Below are 21,267 nucleotides of genomic sequence, written 5' to 3' on the forward strand. Positions count from 1 at the left end.
ACTTGATCTGTGCTTGCAGGTGTGTCTAGCATCCCAAGAAGGAAACAGGAAATGGTATCTTGACAGCGGATGCTCGAGACACATGACTGGTAATGAATCACAATTCATCACGCTTGATGCTAAGGATGGAGGGATGGTCACCTTTGGAGACAATGGCAAAGGAAAGATCATCGGGATAGGTAACATTGGTATCACTCCCTCCAAATACATTGAGAATGTTTTACTAGTTAAAGGTTTAAAGCATAACTTACTTAGCATTAGTCAATTCTGTGATAAAGGGTATAAAGTAAGTTTTGAATCATCTGTTTGCATTGTGACAAGTCCTATTAACGATGGAATTAAATTTATAGGACATAGGCATGGCAATGTTTATATGGTAGACTTGAATGATTTAACTAAATTAGACATGCAATGCCTAGTTTCCTTAAGTGCTAAAATAAATGAGACTAGTTGGCTGTGGCATCGTAGACTTGCACATATTAGCATGCATTCTCTTTCAAAATTAATTAAAAAGGATTTAGTTCTCGGTTTGCCAAAACTAAATTTTGAAAAGGATAGAATTTGTGATGCATGCCAATTAGGCAAACAAACTAGAGTTTCATTTAAATCCAAAAATACTATTTCAACTTCTAGACCTTTAGAGCTCTTACATATGGATTTATTTGGACCAACTAGAACCACTAGTCTAGGAGGAAAATGATATGGATTTGTAATAATTGATGATTACTCTCGTTTTACTTGGGTTTTCTTTTTAGCTCACAAAAATGAAACTTTTCAAATTTTCACTAAATTTCATCGAAAAGTCACTAATGAAAAAGGGTTTTCAATTCAAAATATTAGAAGTGATCATGGAACAGAATTTGAAAATCAAGACTTTGAAAATTTTTATGATGAAAATAAAATTGGCCATAACTTCTCTGCTCCTAGGACACCTTAACAAAATAGGGTAGTTGAAAGGAAAAATAGAACCTTAGAAGAAATGGCCCGTACCATGCTTTGTGAAAGCAACCTTCCAAGATATTTTTGGGCGAAAGCTATTAACACAGCATGTTACATTTTAAATCATGCTTTAATTAGACAATTTTTAAAGAAAACCCCCTATGAACTTTGGAAAGGAAGAAAACCAAATATTGCATATTTTCATATTTTTGGTTGTCGATGTTTTGTATTAAATAATGACAAAGAAAAACTTGGTAAATTTGATGCAAAATCAGATGAAGCAATCCTTCTAGGTTACTCCTCCACTAGTAAAGCATTTAGAGTGTTCAGCAAAAGAACTTTAGTAGTTGAGGAGTCCATACATGTTGTCTTTGATGAATCTAACGATCTTCCTTCAAGGAAGAATGAGGATGTTGATGATGCAGATCCACTAATAGAAGGTATGAAGGAGATCACTTTGAAAGACTCAGCAACTCCAGAAGACAAGGATCAAGAAGTCAAACAAAATGAGAAAGGTGAAGAAATTCAAGAACAACCTCAAGGTACAAATGACTTATCCAAGGAATGGAGGTATGTTCACAACCACCCTAAGGAGTTAATAATTGGTGATCCTATGCATGGGGTAAAAACACGTTCTTCACTTAGAGATGTACTTAATCATTGTGCTTTTGTATCTCAACTTGAACCTAAAACTTTTGAAGAGGCTGAAAATGATCATAACTGGATTAATGCTATGCAAGAGGAACTTAATCAATTTGAAAGAAATAATGTTTGGACCTTAGTATCAAGACCTAAAGATTATTCAATAATTGGAACAAAATGGGTCTTTAGAAATAAGTTAGATGAGCATGAAAATGTAATTAGAAATAAAGCAAGACTGGTTGCTAAGGGATATAATCAAGAAGAAGGAATTGATTTTGATGAAACCTTTGCACCTGTTGCTAGATTAGAAGCCATTAGACTTCTACTTGCTTATGCTTGCTTTATGAAATTCAAACTATTTCAAATGGATGTTAAAAGTGCATTTTTAAATGGATATATTTCTAAAGAAGTATATGTAGAACAACCCCCTGGATTTGAAAATCATGCTTTTCCCAATCATGTCTTTAGATTAAATAAAGCTTTATATGGTCTAAAACAAGCACCTAGAGCATGGTATGAAAGGCTAAGCAAATTTCTACTAAATAATGATTTCTCAAGAGGCAATGTAGATACAACCCTATTTATTAAAAGAAACCAAAATGATATGCTAATTATACAAATTTATGTTGATGACATAATTTTTGGGTCTACTAATGAATCCCTTTGTCAAGACTTTGCTAAGCTTATGCAGGGAGAGTTCGAGATGAGCATGATGGGAGAACTCACCTTCTTTCTCGGACTCCAAATCAAACAATCAAAAGAGGGAATCTCCATCACCCAAAGCAAGTACACCAAGGAACTACTCAAAAGATTTGGAATGGAGAACTGCAAACCAATTGGCACACCAATGAGTCCCTCAAGTAAGCTTGACAAGGATGATGAAGGTAAAAGCGTAGACTTAAAATACTACAGAGGTATAATTGGCTCATTATTGTATTTAACTGCAAGTAGGCCTGATATCATGTTTAGTGTTTGCTTATGTGCAAGATATCAATCTAATCCTAAGGAATCTCATTTGAATGCTGTTAAAAGAATCCTTAGATACTTAAATGGTACACAAACTATAGGGTTATGGTACTCTAAGGACTCACAAATTAATTTGTTAGGATATTCTGATGCTGATTTTGCTGGATGTAAATTAGATAGAAAAAGCACAAGTGGAACTTGCCAATTTCTTGGAGTAAATCTAATCTCATTGTTTAGCAAGAAACAAAATTCGGTGGCACTATCTACGGCTGAGGCCGAATACATTGCAGCCGAAAGTTGTTGTGCTCAAATCTTGTGGATTAAGTAACAACTCGAAGATTTTGGAATCAAACTTAATGAAACACCAATAAAATGTGATAATACAAGTGCCATAAAATCCAATACAACACTCAAGATCTAAACATATTGAAATAAGACATCATTTCATAAGAGAACATGTTCAAAATAAAAATATAATTCTTGAATATGTTTGCACTGAAAATCAATTAGCCGATATCTTTACAAAGGCCCTTAGTGAGGATAGATTCCGTGAAATTAGGAGAAATCTAGGAGTTCTAGATCCATTTGTCTGAAATTTCTCAATTTCCAAAGAATAGATGTCAAAAACTCTTAGAGCTCAATTTTCAACATCTATCCTGGTCCCAAAAGCTCAGATTTATCACTCTAAAAACTTATCTTTGAGCAAAATTCCTACTCCCAAAATTTCGAATTTTTCTGGAATTTATTTGCATTTTTCCTGAATTTCTGAACTTCATGAGTCGACCCCCATGAGTCGACTCAATGGCAAACTTGTAAATCCCACCAACTTCCATCGGGTTCATTGTTTTTAAACGGGAAACCCTGTTCGTGAGACGACTCATCTTCTCATCATCTTTCTTCCGAAAGCCGTCCTCTCCAACTCTTCTTGCTCCAAATCCAAGGATCAATTCTGAGGCAATTCTCCCTCCTTCTCTCCACCAAAAATCATCTCCTTGAAAAGGATTTTTCTGTGCTTTCTCGCAGTGATTGGCGCGGGTGGAACGTGCCCTAGAACTTCACCGTTCATTCAAAATTTACTTCTTTTCTCCACCAAAATTCTTCTTTACTCTTTTGTGATCCCTCCTCCACTGAATTCAAGTCTTCTTGTCTGCTACTTTTTGGAGATGGCTCCAAAGATGAAACTTTCCCAAAGAAGGAAATCAATCCGAGAGCCTGAGGAAATTGTCCGAAAGAAAAGGCATGATCAGTCTTCTAGTGTTCCCGATCCAGTTTCAGTACCTGCTTAAGGTCCCTCTCAATCCTCCATAAGCCCCAGTGTAAATCCTCTTTCTGATAGAAAAGTAGAAATCGGGAAAAATATAGATTTTCGGTTCTTTGAGAAAGAAGGCTTTACTTTTGCTACCAAGATCAAAAATCAAGGATGGGAACTTTATTGCTCTCTTAAGGAAGTCACCTATGTTGATCTAGTCAGAGAGTTCTACCAGAGCCTAAATTATGGAAACGGGTCAGTGACTTCAACTGTCAAAGGGATTGACATATGCTTGGATTCTCGGATATTGGGAGAAATACTTCAGTTGCCTAGTGAAGGATACTCATATATGGAACTCCCAATTAAAGAAGAAGGGATCAGAATTATCTTAGGAGAAGCTTTTTCAGGAAGTTTAAACAGATTGGAAGCAAAGCTACTGTCCATTGAGATGAGGGTCCTGCATCAGATTGTAACAAAACTCTTCTTTCCTAGGAGTGGTAGACATGACTTACTATTTGGCAGAGATGTATGTGTCATGTTTCATATCATCACTCAGACCCCCCTAAACCTCCCTGCACTTATGATAGAGGCCATGAGAGAAACTGAAGGCAGAGTAGAAGAAGAAGGTCCATCTTCTCCTGTACATGACTTCAGGGCAGCATCACCAGATACACAGTTCATTCCTGACACTGAGGCTGGCCCTTCGGAGTTTACTAGGATGCCCACACCAGTGTATCAGTCAGAGAGCAGAGCACCTCCATCAGAGTTCAGACTGACTGACGATCAGATCGAGCATATTTCACAGCGTGTGGCTTCTTTGCTGTCTAGCCAGTGGAGTAGTACTTCTTTTGTACCTGGAGCTACTTCTTCTGATCAGACCATTACTCCCCACATCTCCACTATGTTTCAGATGATTTCAGATCAGTCCGTCAGGATACAGCAGCTTGAGGACACAGTCTGGAGACTGACTGGTAGAGTTCTTGACTTGCAGGGGCAAGTCCTTGCATTGGCCCATCCCCAGCCACAGGAGTCTACTATTGAGGTCACAGACCTCACTGCAGAGGCTGGCAGGCTCAGAGGAGCACTAGAAGGTGGATATGAGCTACTGAGGAAAGAGATCCGAGGATCGAGTGAGCATGCTACCACCCAGTTCACTGCTCTACTTCAATCTGTTTCCAGAGCACTGAACGTACTTGATTCTATCAGACTCACCCTTTCTGTTCAGTCCCTAGCATCTCAGCGTTCTCAGCCATCCAGTTCATCTAGCTCTCCTACTCGTGGCAGAGGCAGACGGGGTAGAGGACGCACTTTTGATCCATCATCTCCTCACCCTATATCTGATGACTCCGATCATTGACTTATCTTGATCTTTACTAGGTCCTAGGAGTTAGTATCTTGTTCTAGGATCTATACCTTGGGGCCATGTATTGACATTTAGCTGGTTGAATTTTATGTATTGAAACAATTATGATATTAATGGAATCATCTTTTACCTATATTTCTACCTCTTTGTAATGATCATATTTTGGTTATATATTTTCTTCTTGTTGAAATATTATCTTCTCCTTGTTGTTGTTTGCTGTTGATAATTGCTATATTAAGGGGGAGCAAACATCTGTGAAAAACTCTAAAGAAGAAGAAATTAAAGAATATTTCAGAAAAAGAAAAGAAAGAGTTAACTATGTTTGATGATGTCAAAAAGGGGGAGAAATTAAATAAAAACAAAAATTAAAATTAGACAAAAAGCAAAATCCTAAATTATGAGAAAAAGGGGGAGAAATTAAACAAAAATAAAGATTGGAGAAATTAAAACAAATATTGGAGAAATTAAAACAAATATTGAAGAAATTAAACAAATATTGGAGAAATTAAACAAAAACAAATATTGGAGAAATTAAAACAAATATTGAAGAAATTAAATAAATATTGGAGAAATTAGACAAAAACAAGGATTGAAAGATTAAACAAAACTTTGAGAAATTTTGGTATCAAAATTTGGTATCAGACAGAACTTAAACAAAAAGTCATCCATCAAAAGCAAAATCATGAGTACAATGCAAATAAGTTTTTTTTTATATGCTCTGATATATTTCAAAATTCAAACTTGCTTTTGAAATTTTACTCACCTTGATACATCTTAAGAAATTTGTTTTACTCTGATACATCCTACAATTTCTTTTAACTTGCTCTGATACATGATAAAATTTAATCCGATACAGTGTGAAGGTTTCTCTGATAAATTATAATATTTGATCCGATACAGTGTGAGAAAGTTTCTCTTATATATTATAACATTTATTCTGATACAGTGTGAAATTTTCTCTGAAATTTGTTCTGATACAATGTGAAATTTACTCTGACATTTGCTCTAATACAGTGTAAAATTTTCTCTGAAATTTGTTCTGATACAATGAGAAATTTACTCTGACATTTGCTCTAATACAGTGTGAAATTTTCTCTGATATATTATAAAATTTTCTTGCTCTGATACATTGTAAAATCTTTTGTGATATAATTATTTTTCTTACTCTGATACATAGAAAAAGTTATTTATCTTCTCTTGCTCTGATATATCTTGAACTCAAAATGATCTAATACCCTTTTCAAATCTTTAAGAAAATGGACAATCTATTTTTGTATTTATATTACATGCCAAAAGAATCATACTCTTTTCAAGCATATACAGCTATAATGGATTCTTTTGAAATTAATGCATTAACATAAGTATTTTTGTTCAAATATTTTGTCATCATCAAAAAGGGGGAGATTGTTGCTCCTAGATTGATTTTGATGATCACAAAGCAGATTGAAGGGATACAAATAATTTTAAAATGAAAAAGTCCTTATGCTCTTCAAGGGCAAAATCATAATTTCACTAAAATCCTGATTTGATAGTACCATTTGGTAGAACAAATGATTTGAAATCTATTGGTGAAAATTTCATTGTGTTTGGACTTATATTTTTGAAGTTATGAAGGTTTGAAGTGCATGAGTCGACTCATGAGTCAACTCATGGCACTGTGAGCTGATTGGCACGCAAAAATTCTCCTTGGCACGCTAGTTTTCTGGCTTGGCACGACCTGTGAGTCGACTCATGAGTCGACCCACAAGGCATGAGTCGACTCATGAGTCGACCCCTGCTAATTTGAGCCAAGAATTTTCAGAAACGCATTCTCTGGTTTTTGCAACAGAGGTCGACTCATGAGTCGACCCCTGAAGCATGAGTCGACTCATGAGTCGACCCCTGCGACAGGAATTGTCAGCAACGGCTATTTTTTTGCCCATTTTAATTGCCATTTATGCTTCCTAAAAATCCTCTAACGGCTCTTTATCTACCTAAATTGTTTTCTCTTGCTTCTAATGCTACAAAATGCTTTAAATGATGAAAGAAATTGCAGATTAAAAAGCGGATCAAACGTGAAATCAAAAAAGACGAAAAAAAAGAAAAAGAGAAAGAGAGAAGAATAGAAGAAAGGATCCGAAATTTGCAAGAAAAAGCCTGAGATCAACGAAAAATCCAAAGAGAAAAAGAGAGAGGATCCACAATATAGCAGAGAGATTGTTAAAGAGAAAAGCAAGATCTTTCAAGGAGAGAATTCTTCACGCCTATTGTTTCAACCTTGATCTAGAGATTGTTCAAAGCTTTCAAGAGATCTTCAATCAACAATCAACCTCTTCTCAAGCATTCAAGCATTCATCCACTTTGAGAAAATCTGAAAAAGGGGTTCTTCATTTGAGTAAAGCTTTTATTGTTATATTTGCTCATTTAAGGAGCTGTTATTGTATTAATCTGTGCTCTAAATTTTCTAACTCTTTGTGAGTTTTTGTTCTTGTGTTTGGAGGATTTCCAAAACAAGAAAAGGTTGATCCGAACCTGAAATCGGAGTGTTTTGGGTTTACTTGTACCCGGAAAACAAGTGATCTAGCTTGGGATAGCTAGTGTCGGAGTTTCCGACGTCTTGTATTCTAGCTTGGGATAGCTAGTGTCGGAGTTTTCGATGTTTTGTATTCGGGTTGAATACAAAGGATAGTGGATTAAAATTCCCAAGTGGGATCTTGGGGAGTGGATGTATGTGCAAGGTTAGCACCGAACCACTATAAATCCTTGTATTTGTGGTGTGCTTTATCGCTTTATCTTATTTCTTTATTATATCCTTGCAATACTGCTTTAGGTAATTAATATTGATTTAAAGCCATTATTTTGTTCTTCATAAGTTATCTGTTGGGCTTAAAATTTTTAGAAACCCAATTCACCCCTCCCTCTTGGGTTGCATAGCTGGGCAACAGTATGAGATATATTTTTTTCTATAATTTTTGGGGAAGAGAAAAAATTGGAAAAAGAAGGATGTCTCATGCATGCGCACAGAAGCGTTGCATCTCTCTGTGATTTGGAGAGTCCTTCTCCCTATCAAATACTTTTAGATTGGAATAATTTTTGGTGATAACATTATAAATTTGATAAGATATTTTTGATAATTTTTATGAAATTTTTCCAGACTTATCTGGATGCCAAATGGATGCCATAATTTCGTCCTGATGTCTGCACGCATGGTGATCAGTACTTGCATGAAGAGGTGCGAGAATAGCATCCTTCCATGAGAATTTTATCATTATTTTTAATTTTTTGGAATTTAGATTGAATCCCCTATCGACATGGATTTTTGAATATTTTTTTGATTTGAGAAGGGACATAAAAACATCCCTTCTTTAGTTGCATGCGCGCAGAGCAGGGTGCTGATCGATGTATCATTGATAAGAGTGCTTCTACTTGAAGGAACTCTTATCTCTGATAATTAGATCAAATAAGCCTTTTGGGATAAGGTATGTCCTTCTCTTTTGGCATCCCTCTGGTGGCTATAAATTGATCGGGGCACAGAGTGTTTGATAAATTTTAAGAGGGTTTTTAATTTCTCTCCTGTTGCTCTCCTTTCTTTCTTACAACCTATCTTAGTTTTAGGACAAGGCTTTGGGATTTAAGACAAGGCTTTGGGATTTAAGACAAAGCCTTATCTAATCCTAACAAGGGTTGTAAGGGTCCTAAAGAAAAAGAATCAGAAGTCCAGAGGATGTTCTAAGAGGATGATGTCAGATTCTTGAAGAAACCTGACTAGTATGAGGCTTGTCAAGTTCTAGGGGCTAGAACTCTTGAAGCAAGATGAAGAAGGAGCGCTGTCTTTGATTCAATTTTATGTGGATCACCATTGGAGAGTGGACACTTGGACACCTTATAAAAATTGAGATTAGTGCTACAGGTATTCTTCTTATCCTAATATATATTTATTATGCTTTGATTATTATAGTCAAGGATTTCTAGGCATTAGGGCTTCCGGTGCATTGGGTGTTTTGAATGAAAATTTTAAGCACCTAACTTTTCTGCTGCACCACTGAAATCCAATAGTAGTATCAGAGCCTATTTTGATTTATGTAATCAAAGATTAAATTATTATCTTGATTGTGATCAAGCATGAGTTTTTGGTTTGGTTCAAGTCAGGTCAAGGGTTGAACCCGATTGAACATCCAAACCCTTACATATCTTAGAGATATGTTTTAAATATAAAATACATGATATATGTATAGAATTTTCTTAGTAGCTTAGTACTCTAATTAAAATTCATCACCAGGCCGTCCGATCATAAGAGCAAGTAGGATTCAGAGACTCTCTCTTCCTATTCAATAGGGTACTCTTATGGCATGTAGGGGTGCTATTGTGATGTTTTAAGAAGAAAAACCACGAAAAAATTTTTATATTCATGCATATTATTAGAACTTCATGCATACATGATATGCTTGAGATGTTTAGTTACAATCATATTATATGATTCTACTTCTATATCTTAGAGATATGATAAGATGCCATGATTAGTTGTTATGATTATTAAGATACAACTATTATAGTACATCATTGTGATTGATTGAATTAGAATGTGTTTGAGACCATTAAAGCCCCCGTAAAAATCATATTAAGTCATAGTGTTGTGAACTAGAAGCTAACCTATTTTCTTGAATCGATTAATTAATTGATGTCTAACGAGTGTTTCAAGTACGATGGTTATTTAATTAGTTCTGTTGCTAGCCTGGCCAATTTTATTGGTGTCTAAGAAAAGCAATGAGGGACCCCCATCAATTTTAACACTTTTCTGACCAATTGGATTAGTTTGAATTTTTAATGAAAGTAGCTTAGTGTTTTAAACACTACTAAGGGCCTTCCTTCATGCTAGGTTAATGTTACATCATAAACTATGGCTAGTTTGTTGTGTTACCATAAGGCTTGTCATAAGGATTGATATAACATAATCCTGGTGCATAAAAGATGCTTACGATAATTTTGGATATACTGCTTTGTTGTGCTAACACAAGGGCAGTTATATTTGATTTTGACTATATTGAAATGAAGGGTCTTACTTAACTAAAATATTATAGCTTGTTGTGTTAACACAAGGCTAATAATATTTTAGAGGCCAAGATAAAATATTGAGAATTGCATGAGATGTAATTGGAAAGAGTTTTCTACCTATGAACTCATAAGGGTTTGTTGTATTAATACAAGATCATTATGAGAAATTAGGATCTCAATCCCACTAAGATAAAATATATCTCGTTTACCATAGGAGAAGGCTATGGTATCCGATAAAATAGTGGGAGATATAACTAGTTTAAAAGTCCTCATCTAGTTATGCATGTCAAACATGAATGGTCTGCTTATACTATTATTTTTATGTAGATTTAAGTCTACATTATAGCTTCTTTATTTTCACCCCATGATATCATAGATAAAACTATATTGATCGATTCAACTATGTGGATTGGTTGAGGAACTTATAAATTAGGTTTATATCGAAAAAGAACTTCGATATTCTAAATATTTTTGACCCTAGTTTGGTCAGTAATAATGAGAAAAAAATGATGTCTGTATGGATATTATTTATGATAAATTTAAAAATTGAGAGTATAATTGTAAGAATAATCTTGTAAGATTGAAGTAGGGTGCAAGTGTAACACCAAAAGGTGTGTATATGATACAGACATATTTTTATTGAGTAATTCAGACTCTAATATTAGGGTATTGGATACTACATGTGAATTATACTTTTGTAGTTTGTTACTGTAACTATAGAATATCAAAGATCTGAAAAGAGATGACCTCGAGCTTTATGGTGCAAGTGGAGAGTCCATTAGCGCAGAGACTGTGGAAACCTGTATGCTTGATTTACCTTCGGGTAAAATTTTAGAATTAAAAGACTGTTATTACATATTAAAGATCATTAGAAATATTATTTCTATACCTTTGTTATTAAAACAAGATTATGAAATAAAGCTAATGGAAAATGGATGTTTTATTTTTTTCTAATAAATTTTATGGCAGTGGTTATATTGATAACAATCTTTTAATTCTTGCACTTAATAAAAATATTTTTTATATTAAAAAAAATATGAAAAAAAAGAGAAAAAATATGAATGTCACATATCTCTGGTATTGTCGTCTTGGTCATATTAGTGAGTCAAGGATAAACAAGTTATACAAAGAAGAATTCTTTGACCCAAATGATTATGAATCATTGGGAACTTATAAATCTTATCTCATGGGTAAGATGACCAAGACTCTATTTTTTGGATATAAAGAGAGGATAAGTGAGTTGTTAGCTCTAGTACATATAGTGTATATGGATCGATAATAACTCAGGCCAGAAGAAGATACTCCTATCTTTACAGATGATTTATTAAGGTTCGGATATGTGTATCTTATGAAACATAAATTTGAAGCCTTTGATAAGTTCAAGGAGTACCAAGGTATGGTTAAGAAATAAACTAAAAAAAGTATCAAGCTTCTTCGATTTGATCGAGGAGGAGAATACTTATCCATTGAATTTCTTGATCATCTTAAAAGTAAAGGTATTCTCTTTGAATGGACCCCTCCTAATATGCCTCAGTTAAATGGTATAGCAGAAAAGAAAAATCATACTGTGATGGATATGATGCGGTCTATGAAATGCTTCATTGATCTCCCAATATCTTTCTAGGGATAATGCCCTAGAGACTGCCACATATATATTAAACAGAATGCCTTCAAAGTTTATTGCAAGTACTCCATATGAGATATGGAATGGAAGAAAGCCTAATCTTAAATATCTTAAGACTTAGGGCTGTCCTACTTATGTCAAAAATATTTTTTGGACATAAGCTTAGTGCTAGATTAGACAAGTGTAGGTTTGTAGAGTATCTTAAAAAATTAATGGATATTATTTCTACCACCTTACTGAACAAAAGGTATTTGTTAGTAGGCATGTTACTTTCTTTAAATATAAATTTATCCAAGAAGGAGGCAGTGGGAGGAATATTGAACTTATGAAAGTTCATGATCTATAAATCGATCCAGAAATACCAGTGGTTGGACCATAAAAAGATCCTCAATCAAAAGTATCCAAGGATGAGGTACATCCATAATATATATCTCCTCTCCAAAAGTCAGATAGAGTGCATCAAGCATTTTTGAGATATAATTTTATCATTGAGAATGATAATTCGATCAACATCATTCAGAATGTTGATCCACTGACCTATTCGGAAGCTGTCATGAGTAAAGACTCAAACAGATGACTGGAAGCTATGAAATTTGAGATGGACTCGATGAATACCAACTAAGTATACACCTTGGTTGATGCACCTGAGGGTGTGATCCCAATAGGGTGCAAGTGGGTCTTCAAAAGAAAGATCGGAGTAGATGACCAAGTAGAAACCTACAAAGCTAGGTTAGTGACGAAAGATTTTAGTTAAAGGCAAGAAATTAACTATGATGAAACCTTCTCACCAGTGGCTATGCTCAAGTCCATCCGGATTTTGTTTGCTATAGCAGCATACTACGATATTGAAATCTGACAAATGAATGTCAAGATTGATTTTCAATAGTAATCTGAGGAAGTGGTCTATATGACTCAGCCAGAGAGATTTATCTCAAGTGGGAGAGCAAATCAAGTATGCAGGCTAATAAGATCCATCTATGGATCGAAGTAGGTTTCGAGGGGCTGGAACATCCGATTTGATATGACAGTCAAAGAGTTTGGCTTTATTAAAAATATGGATGAACCATGTGTATATAAGAAGACAAGTGGGAGAGTTATTGTCTTCTTAGTTCTGTATGTTAGTGACATACTACTCATTGGGAATGATATCCCGATGATGCAATCGGTCAAAACTTGACTATCAAATAAGTTTTTCATAAAAGACTAGGGTGAAGCATCCTATATACTGGGTATAAAGATCTATAGAGATAGATCTAAAAGGATGTTAGGCTTATCCCAGTCACGGTACATAGACCTCGTATTAAAGAGATTTAATATAGAGGCAAGTAAAAAAGGTTACTTGTCTGTAAGTTATGGTATACGTCTTTCTAAGAAAATATGTCTTAAGACACCAGAAGAGAGGAAAAGGATGAATGAAATCTCTTATGCTTCGACTGTGGGATAATTATGTATGCCATGCTATGTACCAAGCCTGATGTAGATTATGCTTTGGGCATAGCTAGTAGATTTCAGGCTGATCTAAGGAAGGATCACTAGAAAGCAGATGATAGCAAGTCAATATCAGGATATGTGTTTATCCTAATTGATGAGGCAGTGAGTTGGAAGAGTTCCAAACAGCAGATAGTAGCTGACTTAACTACTGAGCCAGAGTATGTTGCAGCTAGTGAAGCCATTAAGGAAGCTGTCTGATGAAGAAACTCATTATGGATTTAAGAGTCGTTCCTAAAATTGAAAGACCGATGTCACTCTATAGTGATAACACTGGAGCAGTTATTCAAAATAAGGAACCTAGGTCTCATTACAGATCCAAGCACATCATCAGATGTTTCCATCTCGTTAAAGATAAGATGTTGTCTTTGAACGAGTAGACAGAAAGAATAATATAGCAGATCTATTCACTAAGGCCATACCACAGCAACTATATGACCGCCATCTTGATTGTATGAGATACAAAGGCGATTGACATTAGTAAAAGTGGGAGATTGAAAGAAGAATGCCCTATAAGCCAATCGCAAGTGTGTTGCGATGAATTTTTTTTAAAAATTTTTCAACTCATGAAATGACATTTATTATTTGAGGCATTAATTCATCATATTAGCTGCATCTTAATATGTCTAAGATTATGATGAACCCTAAAGATTAGGATAATGGTTTTAGGAGACATGAATTGGTCATGCTAGTGAGACCTAAAATTCTAAAATCTTAATCTTAAATATTCTTGATCGTAGGAGCATTGAGTTAGGGATCAATGTTCCAGATAGACTGGCACATCCTATGTATGCTCAATGGAGAGGGGGCAGATCTCACTAGCCACTTGTGTAAGATACTAATACAAGGATGTGGGTGCTCATTTGAGAAATGAGTCCATTGAATTGACTCGATGAAAGAGAACATCTAATGGAAGTCTTATTTACATGTCAAAGATGGTTCTCTAAATGGGAGTTGTGCAAGTGATCCTTAGACCTGAAACCACCATGGAATCTTGTGCACATGAACCCATATTTTGGTTCATACCTAGACATGGTATTAAAATATATACGGGGTGTTCTGGATATGGTAGAGTGTATATGAAGTTTGTGAGTAGGTTAATATGGAATCGATCACTCCTAGTAAAAGGAGATCGCATCCTGTGCATTCTTAATCCTAGATGACTCAGAAAAGTCTTTTGGTCAAAAGTAGGAAGGAGATTAGAAAGAGTTTTTAATACTTCTTGATTAGAATTATCATTGGTTAATTAAGAATCGATATGAATATGTGTTTGAGTTTGACATGATTCCATATCATGAACATATTCAGGGTGCAAGGATGATCGAAGGATTCAATTGCACGATAATTTGCTACTGAAGGGTATATTTGGTATTTTTATAAAATTCACTTCTTCTGGATAGCTTTGATATAATGCTAGATGTCAATCTTGACTTGTAGGTTTTTGATTGAATTAAAGAGTTTAAATCGATTGCCAATTAGAAAGGATTCTAATTGTTGAGCTCAGGTTAGCTCGATTGGACCTAAATGATTAAATTGAAATCTAATCAAATTTGGTCAACCTATACTCAGACCTACTACCGGCTAGATGTGTAACCCAATGGGTCACACATATAGAAATTAGCCAAGGATCCTTTTGAAAAAGGTTGATTGAAATTTTGGATTCAATCAGGATTCCGGTAAGCATGCTAGCACGTGTGGAAATCCTTGCTCCTTTGGAGACCAATTTGGTTCCATTCCTTGCTAATTAGCTAGCTCAATTTGGTATACATTTGGGTTAGGTCATGTCACCTGGAAGCAGCCTAAATTGGGGTACCACATTTCATGTTAACACCAATTATGAAGAGTCCAAATTGTGGTGGACTCTTGGTGCAAAACAGGTTCTGCGTACAAGTGTTGGTGTGGGCAGAAGAAAAAATATTATTTTTTTATGGGATTAAAATATGTGTGGTAGCTTATATCACCTTCCATCCTTTGTACATATCTCGAAGCATGAGATATATTTTTTTCTAGAATTTTTGGGGAAAAGAAAAAATTGGAAAAAGAAAGATGTTTTGCGCGCACGCAAAAGCGTTGCATCTATCTGTGATTTGGAGAGTCCTTCTCCCTATCAAATACTTTCAGATTGGAATAATTTTTGGTGATAATGTTCTACATTTGATAAGATATTTTTGATAATTTTTATGGAATTTTTCCAGGCTTATCTAGATGCCAAACGGATGCCATACATTCATCCTGATGTCTGCACGCATGGTGATCAGCACTAACATGAAGAGGTATGAGGATAGCATCCTTCCATGAGAATTTTATCACTATTTTTTATTTTCTAGAATTTAGATTGAATCCCCTATCTACATTGATTTTTAAAGATTTTTTTGATTTGAGAAGGGATGTGAAAACATCCCTTCTTTGGTTGCATGCGCGCAGAGTAGGGTGCTGATCGACGTATCATTGATAAGAGTCCTTCTGCTTAAAGGAACTCTTATCTCTGATAATCAGATCAGATAAGCCTTTTGGGATAAGGCATGTCCCTCTCTTTTGGCATCCCTCTAGTGGTTATAAATTGGCTGGGGCGCTAGGTGTCTGATGAATTTTAAGAGGGATTTCCAATTTCTCTCCTGTTGCTCTCCTTTCTTTCTTATAACCTATCTTAGTTTTAAGACAAGACTTTGGGATTTAAGACAAGACTTTGGAATTTAAGACAAAGCCTTATCTGATCCTAACAAGGGTTGTAAGGGTCCTAAAGAAGAAGAATCAAAAGTTCAGAGGATATTCTAAGAGGGTGATGTCAGGTTCTTGAAGAAATCTGACTGGTATGAGGCTAGTCAAGTTCTATGGGTTAGAAATCTTGAAGCAACATAAGGAGCGCTGTCTTTGGTTCAATTTCTATATGGATCACCATTGGAGGGCGAACACTTGGATGCCTTATGAAAATTGAGATTAGCACTACAGGTATTCTTCTTATCCTAATATATATTTATTATGCTTTAATTATTATAGTCAAGGATTTCTGGGTATTAGGGCTTCCGATGCATTGGGTGTTTTGAATAAAAATTTTAAACACCTAACCCTTCCGCTGTGCCACCGGAACCCAACAGAAGATAAGATTGATAGGTTGACAATAATTCACAATCATTGACTTTGAGAATTATCTTTGATTGATCCTATTCTTGTTTATATGATCGAGCCTATAATGCCAAGGGTAGGCATCTATGATATTATCTACTCTAGGTATTTGTTTATTACTAATAGGCTGTGACTATTTGTAAATGCCATTTCTTAGTTGTCCACATATGATTTTGACATCATTCATAATGACATCACAAAATCATTCTATATTGACAATATAAATCCATCTTTGGTCAGAAGATTTATGAAAATTACATTCATCAAAAGATGGATAACAGTGACAATCACTTAAAAGACATTATTAGAATCGAAAATTTGCTTGATAATTCCTAAAGCCAAAACTAAAACATGACTTTCAGCTCCAATATTCAGGAACCTATTGCCATTTTCAAACTCTCTACTAACTTGTAGTCTTTGCAACAATTTGCAGATATAAATCAAATTTCTGGTATCTAATATCAAAGTAATATTACCGTGGATAGAGAAATCACTAGGTATTATCACATAAGCGCACCATATCCAGCAACCATTTGCTGATTTCTTTTTCGTAGCCTATTGGGTCATGGAAAACTAGATATAGAGAACAATTTCTCTTTTAGTGTCCTTGCTTCTTCTTAAAGAAGCACTCTACTAGATTCGGGTTAACCTAAATCTTATTTGTCAGTTCGAACTCGCCAGCCCAAGCATGACACACTTGCACCCACCTTTCTTTCCTTTCTCAAAGGACTGACACCCTGCTGAAGACACATCCTCAAAGGTGCCAAAGAACTCTTTTAACATTTGAAAGATTTTCTTCAGCTAGCATTCTTAAATTTACAAATAAATTCATCATTCGATGCTGCCCTCATAATATACTACACCATGATTCAATCATTTAGCTACTTCTGATAAGTATCTTTGATTTCATCATGTGCAGTAGGTATGAAAATATAAGGTGTTGGATCTATAATCATATATAGAATTTATTTGTACTTTAGAACTATTTACAATTTTTGATACCAACTATCGAAGTTGGATCCTATAAGTTAGTCACATCAAATAGTAAACAGAGCAACGGACATCTAGCCATAACTGAAAGAAAAATATAAGATCTCTATGTTTATGAATTGATTAAGCCTAAAGACTTAGAACACAAGATCTATTCGTGTTTTAGAACTATTTATAATTTTTGATACCAATTATTGAAGTTGGATCCTATAAGTTAGTCACTATCAAACAGTGAATAGAGTAATGGATATCTAGCCATAACTGAAAAAAAAATACAAGATCTCTATGTTTATGAATTGAATTTTAGTCTAATGATTCTCTCACTATTTTAATCGAATTGGTAGCCTCTACCTTCAATTCGAAGAATTACCCTAATTCTTTAGTGGGTACTGGAATCTACACAGTTGCACATGAGCCTGGCTTTGGTCGGCTCACCTATATGCATCTATGGGTAGATTTTTAATCAATTATTTTACTAAATAATTTATACTAATTAATTTTATCCCAAGATCCTAATAGTAGGCTTTGACCTCCACTGAAAGGTCTGGTTAGATCCAACCATTAACATGATCATACTCAAAAATCTAACCACAAATGATCAGGCCCAACTTTGGTCGGCCATCTTGATCACCCATAAGAGAGACTTGATTGAGTCATCATATTATGAATGATAATTTCAATAGTAGATGAGCACTAGGCCTTTGGACTGTCCAATGATCAACCAACTATTGAATCCATTATCACCCACTTAATGGGAGGCTATGATTTAGTCATCACTATAACTATTTTATTTTTAAAAACTTAATAATGTTAGAGGATTTAATTAATTGAAAAGACTTGACCAGTTATTCTTAATCCTTCCACTGACTTCACCAAGTCAGATCAAAGAAGATCAGGCTTAATTTTGTCCATCTAACCAGTCATAAATCCTCCCACTGACTTCACAAGTCATGAAGAGGACTCAAGACAAGTTGAACTAAGAACACCTAAATCAGTCATACTGATTTTCTAGTTAACATGGGTCAACTCGAATCACTAAGGGATCTGATCAAAATATAATTTACCACATTAGCCAGATAAGTGAGATCGGTGGGAGGGATATGCCATTAACTCGCTATAGACCTAATCTATGCGAGTAGCTCCCAATTAATGACCACTGATCAAGACTATCAAATTGGATCGGCTTATAGACTTGGGTTTTATCGCTGAGCTAAAATCAAGGTCCATTTAATCTAATCAAAGATATGGATTTGACCAACTACAACTATTATATTTGATCTAGAATGTTCTTGACCTAATGTAAATCAATTTTTGGTTAGATTTGATCAACTACTCTTTTGGTCCATTAAATCTTTGATTCTAATCTTAGGTCTAACCCAATTAAAAGAACTTGATCTGAGCTAACCTATGCCCCATATTTTATACAATGTCATTAGATCTTTAATTCATAATTTTAGATCTAAAAATTTATCTCTTAATTCTCAATTAAGTATAGTATTAACATGAGTTAAGATTTTTAATTGAACCAATGTCAATTTGTAAACTCCTTTACAATTTGTAAACTTCTTTATATTGATTTTATGCATGAATATTTAGTTCTAAAAATTGAGTCGGCTCACCCCTGGACTGAGCTAGCTTCACAATAATGGGTCGATTAAATTCTAAACTTAGTTGGCTCATTAAAATAAGTAAAATATTTATTTTCTATCTATGTAATTTAGATCAGCTTAGCAGAAAGCTGAGCTGACCAACTAGGGCATTGAGTCAACTCAAATCAAAATCGAATTGACTCAGCAGGTAGAAATAATAATATTTTGTATAATTTTTAGATCTAAATAATTTTATATAAATTGAAATAAAATCAATCATAATTTAATTTTAGATCTCATCTAATTTTTTTTATGATTCTAGATTTTATTTTTTATGATTAAAATAATTTTAATTACTAAGATTAGATGTTACTACTTTTCATACAACTTATATCACATACAACAATCCTAAGATTTTAATTTTAGGATTTTACAGAAAAGTAAATTTTCTTTCTTTCATGGTTCATCTTCATGAACAAACAGCATCTCTACACGCTATAAGAGATCCCCATAGAATGGGAGAAGAAGGTCTTAAAACCCTATTTTCTCCTATGACTGGATGGCCAAGAATGTCCAATCCGATTATTTGACTACTAGGCATCTAATCAAAACATATCATATATGAAAAAATTTAGATCAAATCTAAATTATATCAGATCTGATTTCAATATTAGGTCATATCTAAATTAGATTAAAAATATCACATGCATCATATAAAATCAGATTTTATCAAAGATTAGCACAAACTAAGATAATCTTTTTACTGTAAGGGATAAATCCTACAGTAGGACAACCTTATTTTAGTTTATACGATAAATCTATAATTAAATTTAGATCTAAAATTAAATTTTAGATCTAATATACACATATAATATATCATAATGAATCTGACTCTGATACCATTATTAAAAAATATAGATTATTTTATGTATATATTTAAAATTAGGAATTGACTAAGCCCAACTCCTGATCAAATCAGGGACCAAACCACCTCGACGATTAGGTCAACTCTTAACCTAATCGGGTCAAACCCAACTGAATCCAATTCAATTGGACTTGATCCAAAAATAATTACTCAATCAAATAGAGTTAATTAGCGATCAAATCACTAATTAAACCTCTCATAAATATTGAGTCCAAATTCGATGGGCAATCGGGCATCAAATTCCATCAATATGAAACCTTGATCGAAGAGTCCCAAACCAGTGGGACTCTTGACCCCGGTATTCAAAATGTGTAGAACTCGTGATCAGAGAATCCTGATTTTTGATCACAGAGTCTTAGACACGTAGGGCTCAGAGTCCCTAAGCATTAAGACTCTTAGTCGAAGAGTCCCAGTCCAGTGGGACTCTTCACCAGCCATCAAATCAGATAGGAACCTCTAATGTGTGTGACCCCACAGGTTCGAACCTAAGCCGGTAGCACAGGAACCAATTTTTGTACTAATCGAAGTGACCATCTAGCAATGGTACTCGATGTCTGGATAGGTTGAATAGTCGTAATCGCAACATTCAGAACCTATGCGAATATGGTTACTGTATAATTCATCCCTTTTGACCCCTGTGTATAGGATGACTCAGGATTAAACTGTCAACCCTGATCAGATCATCCGAATCATGCTCAACTCAAACAGTCCTGTGACTCCTCACTAGGACTATCTTGATCAAGGTTTTGCTAAATTGAAACACGACTGTACACAGCTCCTGAACTGGAGTGGTCAATCCCATCTTGACACATACACTGACAAGTCAAGTACTTGACTACACCCAGCAGCCTTCCGTCACTAAATTAGAAATTCAGATAGTCCAGTGCCTAAGTGCAGTGAGTTGCTTGCAAGTCATTGTGGCAGTCTCAGGTCAGAGGGACAGTTATACCCATATCCCATCGGAGCAAATCTTGACAGCAGAAAAAGCTCCAGAGTCAGTCACGTTCAGTGCAGATGTACCCTTACATCTCACCTGTATGCCATACCAGTGTCTCAACACTCCTTGGTTAAGAGGACAACCAACTCATATGGCACACAACGACCTATGCTTGATAAACGTTATTGTCCTTGGTAACAATGTATCATTTGGTCGCGAATAGGTTTAAGGACTAAATGATAAATCCTCCTTTGTCGAGTCTAAATAGTCCTAAGGATTTCACCACAACACAGGAGTTCATTAGAAGATGAAATAATTTGTGATGAAAAAATATCAAAATAACTTTTATTAATTTATAATTCATATACTAATACAAGAAAGAGCATAACCGTCAATAGGCT

The sequence above is a fragment of the Elaeis guineensis genome, chromosome 7 (assembly GCF_000442705.2).
Source record: "Elaeis guineensis isolate ETL-2024a chromosome 7, EG11, whole genome shotgun sequence".
NCBI lineage: Eukaryota > Viridiplantae > Streptophyta > Magnoliopsida > Arecales > Arecaceae > Elaeis > Elaeis guineensis.